Below are 11,618 nucleotides of genomic sequence, written 5' to 3'. Positions count from 1 at the left end.
TCATTTTTATTTTCATTTGGCTTGTAATAAACTATGCTATTTTATTTGATCAAAAACAATTTTTATTTTAAACTATGCAATCATGCAAAAAAAAAATAAGAGTATGGCAGCCACGCCGGCACATATGGGTCGGCGCGTTGGGCGCCCTGTCGACCCATATCTAAAACAGGACGGACGCCGGACGGGCGGCCGACCCAAACGGACAAAAAGCGGATGAAATCGCCATCCGTTTGGGTCGCCCCATTGAAGTTGCTCTAATGGCCGAAACTCAGCCCATAGCCCAAAGACCTCATATTTACCTTTGTACTTGGGCGCAGCGTGCCTAAGTCTCGCCTACTGTAAGACGTAGGGCAGCCACTGGGTCGGCCCAGTACGTGGGAGGCAACAACCTTTTTTTTTTCTTATCTTTTTTTCATGTTTTTTTGCCTTTTCTATTTATGTTTATACCTACAAATATTGTAAATATAAATACTACAAAGAATACTGTACATAAATCCTTTGAAAATGTTAATCATGCATTTGAATAATGTTAAATGTGTATAGAAAAAATGTTTCTAATGTATATGAAAAATGGACAATGTGTATGAAAAAATAGAAGCCTCGAGACGGCCAAGCATCTTTTTTCAGGATGCCCATGGTCGAGACGGATTGGGGATGCTTTCACCACCATGGCAAACCTCCCTTCGTTCTGCTCTGGTGCTTGGAACAAGGCCAACATTCTGGTAGAGTGGTTCCATTTGTGTTCAGTGCAAGGCCAACACACGCAAGGGAGCAAAGGCTCTTTCAGCTCTCATATGCTGAGAAATTTGGCTTTGAGTGGAATAGGAGGATCTTTCATCAAAAAGAGTTGCCAGTTCCGCAATTGATCGTTAGAATTAGAGATGAGGCAGCGACATGGAAATTGGCAGGCTGCCCAATCCCCTTTGACCCAGGATGAGCTTACGTAATGCTAGGTGTGGTGCTCTCGAGCAAAGCTCAGATTCACCTGCGTGTGTCGCTCTTTTTTATTGTCTCTATGAGTGTTGGGTCTTCCTTTTTTGTAATTGGCCATCGGCCTCCCCTTCTTCTTCAGTGGAATCACAGCAATTCTACTGTTGTCATTCAGGGAAAAAAAAGTTAAGTTAAGCTACGCTCGCTGCTGGACGCCAGGATAATCATTCCCCGCGAACGAAACGACCAGGATTTGTATCCCTTGCGTCCGCTCTAAGCGTTGTAGATGGCCTCATGGGTCTAGCATTCCATGACCTAAACCCAAATTAAGTTTGGGACAAAATAAAATCCATTGTATCACTCAACCTCCACCGAAACTGTTGGAAATATTAGCATTTTTATTAGACTAATCCACGAGTAAATAGTAAGTATGGCAAATACGGCATGCATCTCATGCCGATACCTAAGCATACTAGCACGTACAGAGCATAGAACCGATCCATCTATGAGCAGTACATATACGACTAGCACAAATACGAGTAAACGAGGGATAAACAGATCATACCCTCCGGTTGGCCAGGCCAACGCGGTAGCGGCAGCAGCAACCTCGGCGTCGTCTGTGGCCTTCTTCTTGGCGGCGGTGGGGTCGACCATGGTGTCGATGCAGGGGAAGTAGTGGAAGCAGAGGCAGACGGAGGTGGGGACGAATCGGGAGCAGTCGCGTCGAGACGCTCCCCAAAAACGTTATTGCCGATCTCCCGGGCAGGATCTCGAACGGCAGGGTTCCGGAGGCACCTGCTCTCCCGACCAACCGTGCACGCGGTCGTCGGGATGGGGTCGCCGGAGGCAGCACGAAGCAATGAACAGTAGATGACGGCTAGGTTATGATGTCTACTACACAACCTTCTTCTTGTAGACATTGTTGGGCCTGCAAGTGCACAGGTTTGTAGGACAGTAGCAAATTTCCCTCAAGTGGATGACCTATGGTTTATCAATCCGTAGGAGGCGTAGGATGAAGATGGTCTCTCTCAAGCAACCCTGCAACCAAATAACAAAGAGTCTCTTGTGTCCCCAACACACCCAATACAATGGTAAATTGTATAGGTACACTAGTTCGGCGAAGAAATGAAGATACAAGTGCAAAATAGATAGTAGATATAGGTTTTTGTAATCTGAAATAATAAAAATAGCAAGGTAGCGAGCGATAAAAGTGAGCGTAAACGGTATTGCAATAATAGGAAACAAGGCCTAGGGTTCATACTTTCACTAGTGTAAGTTCTCTCAACAATAATAACATAGATAGATCATATAACAAGCCCTCAACATGCAACAAAGAGTCACTCCAAAGCCACTAATAACGGAGAACAAACGTTGAGATTATGGTAGGGTACGAAACCACCTTAAAGTTATTCTTTCGGATCGATCTATAAAAGAGTTCGTACTAGAATAACACCTTAAGACACAAATCAACCAAAACCCTAATGTCACCTAGATACTCCATTGTCACCTCAAGTATCCGTGGGCATGATTATACGATATGCATCACACAATCTCAGATTCATCCAACCAACATAAAAGTACTTCAAAGAGTGCCCCAAAGCTACTACCGGAGAGTCAAGAATGTGTGCCAACCCCTATGCATAGGTTCCCAAGTGTCACGAAATCCGCAAGTTGATCACCAAAACATACATCAAGTGGATCAATAGAATAACCCATTGCCACCACGGTTATCCCACGCAAGACATACATCAAGTGTTCATAAAAGACTCAACCCGATAAGATAACTTCAAAGGGGAAACTCAATTCATCACAAGAGAGTAGAGGGGGAGAAACATCATAAGATCCAACTACAATAGCAAAGCTCGGGATACATCAAGATCGTGCCATAGAAGGACACGAGAGAGAACACGAGAGAGAGAGAGAGAGATCAAACACATAGCTACTGATACATACCCTCAGCCTCGAGGGTGAACTACTCCCTCCTCGTCATGGATAGCGCTGGGATGATGAAGATGGCCTCCGATGATGGGATCCCCCTCCGGCAGGGTGCCGGAACAGGGTCCCGATTGGTTTTTGGTGGCTACAGAGGCTTGCGGCGGCGGAACTCCCGATCTATCTTCTGTTCTAAAAGTTTTAGGGTACGTAGGTATATATGGGTGCAGGGGGTACGTCGGTGGACCTCCGGGTTGCTCACGAGGTAGGGGGGCGCCCCCACCCTCGTGGGCAGCCCGGGACTCCCCTGGCGTGCACTCCAAGCCCATCAGGTGGTTTCCTTCTAAAATTAACTTCTCCAGTTGATTTCGTTCCGTTTTGACTCCGTCTGATATTCCTTTTCCTCGAAACACTGAAATAGGCATAAAACAACAAATCTGGGCTGGAGCTCCGGTTAATAGGTTAGTCCCAAAAATAATATAAAAGTGGATAATAAAGCCCAATATTGCCTAAAACAGTAGATAAAGTAGCATGGAGCAATCAAAAATTATAGATACATTGGAGACATATCAAGCATCCCCAAGCTTAATTCCTGCTCGTCCTCGAGTAGATGAATGATAAAAAAGAATTTTTGATGCGGAGTGCTACTTGGCATAATTTCAATGTAAATCCTCTTAATTGTGATATGAATATTCAGATCTGAAAGATTCAAGACAAAAGTTCATATTGACAGAAAAATAATAATACTTCAAGCATACTAACAAAGCAATCATGTCTTCTCAAAATAGCATGGCAAAAAAAAGTTCATCCCTACAAAATCATATAGTTAGGCTATGCTTCATTTTCGTCACACAAAAATGTTCCCAACTTCTATACCCCCGATGACAAGCCAAGCAATTGTTTCATACTCAAATAATCTCAAAATTTTTTCAACCTTCACGCAATACATGAGTGTGAGCCATGGATATAGCACTATGGATGGAATAGAATATGATGATGGGGATTGTGTGGAGAAGACGAAAAAGAAGAAAGTCTCACATTGACGAGGACAATCAACGGGCTATGGAGATGCCCATCAATTGATGTCAACATGAGGAGTAGGGATTGCCATGCAACGGATGCACTAAAGCTATGAATGCTCAACAAAAGAAAACTAGTGGGTGTGCATCCAACTTGCTTGCTCATGAAGACCTAGGGCATTTGAGGAAGCCCATCGTAGGAATATACAAGCCAAGTTCTATAATAAAAAATTCCCACTAGTATGAAAAGACAACTTATGAGACTCACTACATGAAAAACAAGGTGCTACTTTGAAGCACAAGATATGAGACTCACTACATGAAGAACAAGGTGCTACTTTGAAGCACAAGTGTGGAAAAAGAGATAGTAGCATTGCCCCTTTTTTTTTCTTTTTTTCTTTTATTTGGGCCTTTTTTTGGCCTTTCTTTTTTTATTTGGGCAATGCTCTAATGATGATCATCACACTTCTATTGATTACAACACAAGGATTACAACTCGAAACTTAGAACAAGATATGACTCTATATGAATGCCTCCGGCGGTGTACCGGGATGGTGCAATGAATCAAGAGTGACATGTATGGAAAATAATGCATGGTGGCTTTGCCACAAATACGATGTCAACTACATGATCATGCAATGGCAATATGACAAAAGTAATGTATGTCATGATGATGATGATGGAAGTTGCATGGCAATATATCTCGGAATGGCTATGGAAATGCCATAATAGGTAGGTATGGTGGCTGTTTTGAGGAAGATATAAGGAGGTTTATGTGTGATAGAGCGTATCATATCTCGGGGTTTGGATGCACCGGCGAAGTTTGCACCAACTCTCAAGGTGAGAAAGGGCAATGCACGGTACCGAAGAGGCTAGCAATGGCGGAAAGGTGAGAGTGCGTATAATCCATGGACTCAACATTAGTCAAAAGAACTCATATACTTATTGAAAAAATTTAGAAGTCATCAAAAATCAAGTACTACGCGCATGCTCTTAGGGGGATAGATTGGTAGGAAAAGACCATCGCTCGTCCCCGACCGCCACTCATAAGGATGCACAAGCCAAGTACACTTCATGTTTCAAATTTGTTACATAACTTTAACCATACGTGCATGCTACGGGACTTACAAAATTCAACACAAGTATTTCTCAAATTCATAATCACCCAACTAGCCCGACTTTGATATTATCACCTCCATATCTCAAAACAATTATCGAGCATCAAACTTATCTTAGTATTCAATTCACTCATAAGGAAGTTTCACATATCTTGAATACCAAGTATATTAATATTAAGCAAATTACCATGCTATTAACGACTCTCAAAATAATCTAAGTGAAGTATGAGAGCCCAAATATTTCTTCAAAATAAAACTACCATCATGCTCTAAAGATATAAGTGAAGCACTAGAGCAAAAATTATCACGCTCAAAAGATATAAGTAAAGCACAAAGAGTATTCTAACAAATTCCAAATCATGTAAGGCTCTCTCTCATTAAAGAATTTCAGATCTTGGTATTTTATTCAAACAACAATCAAAGCTAAATAAAACTACGATGCAAGGATAGCACAACTCATGTGAAGAAGCAAAAACTTAGGCTCAACCGATACTAACCGATAGTTGTTGAAGAAGAAAGGTGGGATGCCTACTGGGACATCCCCAAGCTTAGATGCTTGAGACATTTTGAAATATTATCTTGGGGTGCCTTGGGCATCCCCAAGCTTGAACTTTTGTGTCTCCTTAATTCCTCTCATATCATGGTTTCTCTTTTTATCAAAAGCTTCATTCACAACAAACTCAACAAGAACTCGTGAGATAGGTTAGTATAAACCAATGCAAAACCTTATCATATTCTACTGTAACAAATCAATAAAATTATTATTCCACATTGAATACTAAATGCCTCTGCATATTTAATACTCCTATCCTCAAATAGAATCATTAAACAATCAAACATATGCAAACAATGCAACCATAACAGCAATCTGCCAAAACAGTACAGTCTGTAAAGAATGCAAGAGTATCAATACTTCCCTGACTCCAAAAATTATGAACTAAAATTCCCACCATAATAAATTTGTCAGAGCTCAATACGCAAAAAGATTCAATGTTAGAACATGCTCTGACTTTTCTAGGGATGTTTTGCAACAGCGGTAAACGTTCTGTTTTCGAACAGCAACATGCAAACTAGCAAAATAAGCATGGCAAAGGCTATCCTTGACTTCTTTATTGAAACTAACGATGAAAAACATTATTCTAACTAATAGAAAGCAAAACTAACAAAATAAAATGACGCTCCAAGCAAAACACATATCATGTGGTGAATAAAAATATAGCTCCAAGTAAAGTTACCGATGAACGAAGACGAAAGAGGGGATGCCTTCCGGGGCATCCCCAAGCTTAGTTGCTTGGTTGTCCTTGAATATTACCTTGGGGTGCCTTGGGCATCCCCAAGCTTAAGCTCTTTCCACTCCTTATTCCATACTCCATCGAATCTTTACCCAAAACTTGAAAACTTCAACCACACAAAACTCAAAACAAAACTCGTAAGCTCTGTTAGTATAAAAAAATAAAACCACCACTTAGGTACTGTAATGAACTCATTCTAAATTCATATTGGTGTAATATCTACTGTACTCCAACTTATCTATGGTTCATACCCTCCGATACTACTCATAGATTCATCAAAATAAGCAAACAACACATAGAAAACAGAATCTGTCAAAAACAGAACAATCTGTAGTAATATGTATAAAACGTATACTTCTGGAACCCCAAAAATTATGAAATAAATTTCTGGACCTGGGCAATTTGTCTATTAATCATCTTAAAAAAGAATCAACCTAAAATCACTCTCCAGTAAAAAATGGCAGCTAATCTCGTGAGTGTTAAAGTTTCTGTTTTTCACAGCAAGATCACATAAACTTCACCCAAGTCTTCCCAAATGTTCTACTTGGCACTTTATTGAAACAAAAGCTATAAAACATGATTACTACAGTAGCATAATCATGTGGACAGACAAAAACAGTAAAGATAAATATTGGGTTTTCTCCCAACAAGCGCTTTTCTTTAATGCCTTTTAAGCTAGGCATGATGATGACAACGATGCTCACATAAAAGATAAGAATTGAAACATAACGGGAGCATCATGAAGCATATGACTAGCACATTTAAGTCTAACCCACTTCCTATGCATAGGGATTTTTTGAGCAAACAACTTATGGGAACAATAATCAACTAGCATAGGATGGCACAACAAGCATAGCTTCAAGAATTTAAGCACATAGAGAGGAAACTTGATATTATTGCAATTCCTACAAGCATATGTTCCTCCCTCATAATAATTTTCAGTAGCATCATGAATGAATTCAACAATATAACCAGCACCTAAAGCATTCTTTTCATGATCTACAAGCATAGAAAATTTACTACTCTCCACATAAGCAAACTTCTTCTTTATAGCATACGTACCATCACAATAATCATCATAGATAGGAGGCATGCTTTCATCATAGTAAATTTGCTCATCAAAGCTTGGGGGACAAAATATATCATATTCATCAAACATAGCTTCCCCAAGCTTGTGGCTTTGCATATCATTAGCATCATGGATATTCAAGGAATCCATACTAACAACATTGCAATCATGCTCATCAAATAAAAACATTCTATAGATTTCTTCTTCTAGCACTTGAGCACAATTTTCCTTTCCATCATACTCACGAAAGATATTAAAAAGGTGAAGCGTGTGAGACAAACTCAATTCCTTTTTTTGAAGTTTTCTTTTATAAACTAAACTAGTGCTAAAACAAGAAACAAAAAGATTCAATTGCAAGATCTAAAGATATACCTTCAAGCGCTAACCTCCCCGGCAATGGCGCTAGAAAAGAGCTTGATGTCTACTACACAACCTTCTTCTTGTAGACGTTGTTGGGCCTGCAAGTGCACAGGTTTGTAGGACAGTAGCAAATTTCCCTCAAGTGGATGACCTAAGGTTTATCAATCCATAGGAGGCGTAGGATGAAGATGGTCTCTCTCAAGCAACCCTGCAACTAAATAACAAAGAGTCTCTTGTGTCCCCAACACACCCAATATAATGGTAAATTGTATAGGTGCACTAGTTCGGCGAAGAGATGAAGATACAAGTGCAAAATAGACAGTAGATATAGGTTTTTGTAATCTGAAATAATAAAAACAGCAAGGTAGCGAGCGATAAAAGTGAGTGTAAACGGTATTGCAATGGTAGGAAACAAGGCCTAGGGTTCATACTTTCACTAGTGTAAGTTCTCTCAACAATAATAACATAGATAGATCATATAACAAGCCCTCAACATGCAAAAAAGAGTCACTCCAAAGCCACTAATAGTGGAGAACAAACATTGAGATTATGGTAGGGTACGAAACCACCTCAAAGTTATTCTTTCGAATCGATCTATAAAAGAGTTCGTACTAGAATAACACCTTAAGACACAAATCAACCAAAACCCTAATGTCACCTAGATACTCCATTGTCACCTCAAGTATCTATGGGCATAATTATACGATATGCATCACACAATCTCAGATTCATCCAACCAACATAAAAGTACTTCAAAGAGTGCTCAAAGCTACTACCGGAGAGTCAAGAACGTGTGCCAACCCCTATGCATAGGTTACCAAGTGTCACGAAACCCACAAGTTGATCACCAAAACATACATCAAGTGGATCAATAGAATAACCCATTGTCACCACGGTTATCCCACGCAAGACATACATCAAGTGTTCATAAAAGACTCAATCCGATAAGATAACTTCAAAGGGGAAACTCAATTCATCACAAAAGAGTAGAGGGGGAGAAACATCATAAGATCCAACTACAATAGCAAAGCTCGGGATACATCAAGATCATGCCATAGAAGAACATGAGAGAGAACACGAGACAGAGAGATCAAACACATAGCTACTGGTACATACCCTCAGCCCCGAGGTTGAACTACTCCCTCCTCGTCATGGATAGCGCCGGGATGATGAAGATGGCCTCCGGTGATGGGATCCCCCTCCGGCAGGGTGCCGGAACAGGGTCCCGATTGGTTTTTGGTGGCTACAGAGGCTTGCGGCGGCGGAACTCCCGATCTATCTTCTGTTCTGGAAGTTTTAGGGTACATAGGTATATATGGGTGCAGGGGGCCCTGGGCGCCCCCCACCCTCGTGGGCAGCCCGGGACTCCCCTGGCGTGCACTCCAAGCCCATCAGGTTGGTTTCCTTCCAAAATTAACTTCTCCAGTTGATTTCATTCCGTTTTGACTTCGTCTGATATTCCTTTTCCTCGAAACACTGAATTAGGCATAAAACAGCAAATCTGGGCTGGGCCTCTGGTTAATAGGTTAGTCCCAAAAATAATATAAAAGTGGATAATAAAGCCCAATATTGCCTAAAACAGTAGATAAAGTAGCATGGAGCAATCAAAAATTATAGATACATTGGAGACGTATCCGGTTACACGAGAGGGAGTGAGTGAACTGAACTAGGTCACTCCAGTGGCTAGAGCCTTCTTATATAGTTCGTTGGGTAGAAAGTCATGGGCCTGGGCGGAGGCCCATGACCGAGTCGACGCACTCCCAGGAAGGGAACCGTCGTTCCCAGAGAAGGGTCGCACACCCACGAACGGAGTCGATGAATCCCGGGAACGCAAGTCAGCCCACAGTCCAACGTCTCGGACAGTGGCCCACCTGTTAGCGACTCATTAATTAATCCCTAATTAATTAATTCGTTCCTGAGCGGCAAAAATAAGCTCTGTCTCGGCTCATTCCCGCAAACCGCAGCGCGTGCGCGCTTCATGATGAGGCGAGGCAAGGCGAAGCATGGCGAGGCGGGTGGCGGAGGAGGAGGAGCGCGTGTGTACCACTCCTCTGCCCAAGCTCCCAATGGCAAGTGGTAGAGCAGCCCTTATAAAGGGGTCTCAACTCTCCTCAACTAGCAAGGTGGGACTAAACTTCCCACGACTTGCCATTCCATACATGGGCCTCAAGATTAACCAGGAATCATTGTTATATGGGCCTAAAGCCCACCTATGATTCACCAATCCCTCCCCAGATCTCGAGGCACATAAGTTTATTAAATGTTCCAAACAATGTTTGATATATCAGAAATTTCAGTGGAGACTGTTAAGCTGAACTTTCACCTAGAGCAATAGGATTAGACTTCTTCACAACTGAACAATGGGCTATGTCTTGAATTGTCAGTCTGGCATGCAGAAGTTTCGCCTATTTGTTAGCTGATACGTGGCTGCCGAAGGCTAAACCCCACGGGTGGAGCTTATTAGTCATACTCCATACCTTCTCATGAGCTTCCTAGAGATTACCCAATCTCATAGACTGTGACCAGCAGTCGGACTATGTAGGTTAGCATCTTGCTTACACAAGCTTTGGAACACATTCAGACAAAAGTCAGCACCTTACAGAATTGAGAGTATTACTGCATCTCCAACGGAGTGGGTTTATTAAGGATACTCTCCTTAGTTGACCGCTGGATTGTTTTCCTAGGTCCTAATTCACAGGATCTTCGATCACATAGGTTGGGTTACCCCCATGGCAACTTACATGGGTCTCATACCCATATCCCTCGATGCATTTTCTGTCACAATTTGTGATAGCCCTTTCATAAAAGGGTATGTCAGATTCTTAGCCGTCTGGATATAATCCAACGCTATTACTCCGGAGTTTCTTGATTTTTTGATAGATTTTGATCTTCTTCTTATGTGCTTTGTGGATTTCATGTTGTCTTTTGAACTCTTAGCCTTGGCAATCACCGTTTTATTGTCACAGTTCATAAGGACAGTCGACACTGGTTTATCAACCACCGGCAAATCCATCAAAAGCTCTCGAAGCCATTCTGCTTCGACGCATGATGTGTCTAATGCTCTGAGTTCTGCTTCCATAGTCGATCTGGTTAAGATTGTCTTCTTGCAAGACTTCCAGGAAACAGCGCCACCACCAAGTGTGAAGACATGTCCACTTGTGGCTTTCATCTCATCAGCATCAGATATCCAATTCGAATCACTATACCCCTCAAATACTGTCGGGTACCCAGAATAGTGAATTCCATAGTTCGCAGTACCTTGCAAGTATCGCGTCACTCGGTCAATAGCATGCCAATGCATAGCTCTCGAATAGGAAACAAACCGGCTCAGTTCGCACACAACAAAAGAGATGTCAGGACGAGTAGCACATGCTAGGTACATCAGTGAACCAACCACTTGAGAATATCTCAATTGATCCACAGCCGTGCCTTCGAACGTTTGAATCCGCACGCTAGGATCATATGGTGTTGCAGAAGGTTTGCAGTCTGAATATCTAAAACAGCTCAAAATCTACTCAACATAGTGGGATTGCAAAAGTGTAATTCCACCCTCAGAATTTCTTAGTAGCTTGATGTTCAAGATAACATCAGCCACTCCCAGGTCTTTCATCTCAAAGTTATGAGATAGAAAAGCCTTGACCTCCTCAATGACTTTGAGGTGGGTCCCAAATATCAGTATGTCATCAACATACAGACACAGTATAACTCCTTTGCCCCCACCATAGCGATAGTATACACATTTTTCAGCTTTGTTAACAACAATGCCAACAGATGTCAGAGTAGTATTGAACTTCTCATGCCATTGCTTAGGTGCTTGTTTCAGGCCATACAGGGATTTCACTAGCTTGCACACCTTTCTTTCTTGAGCATTTACTACAAAGCCATCTGGCAGTTGCAT

Source organism: Triticum dicoccoides, chromosome 3B (genome assembly GCF_002162155.2).
Source record: "Triticum dicoccoides isolate Atlit2015 ecotype Zavitan chromosome 3B, WEW_v2.0, whole genome shotgun sequence".
NCBI lineage: Eukaryota > Viridiplantae > Streptophyta > Magnoliopsida > Poales > Poaceae > Triticum > Triticum dicoccoides.
The sequence above is the reverse complement of the archived record's forward strand: the minus strand, read 5'-3'. Positions refer to the sequence as shown.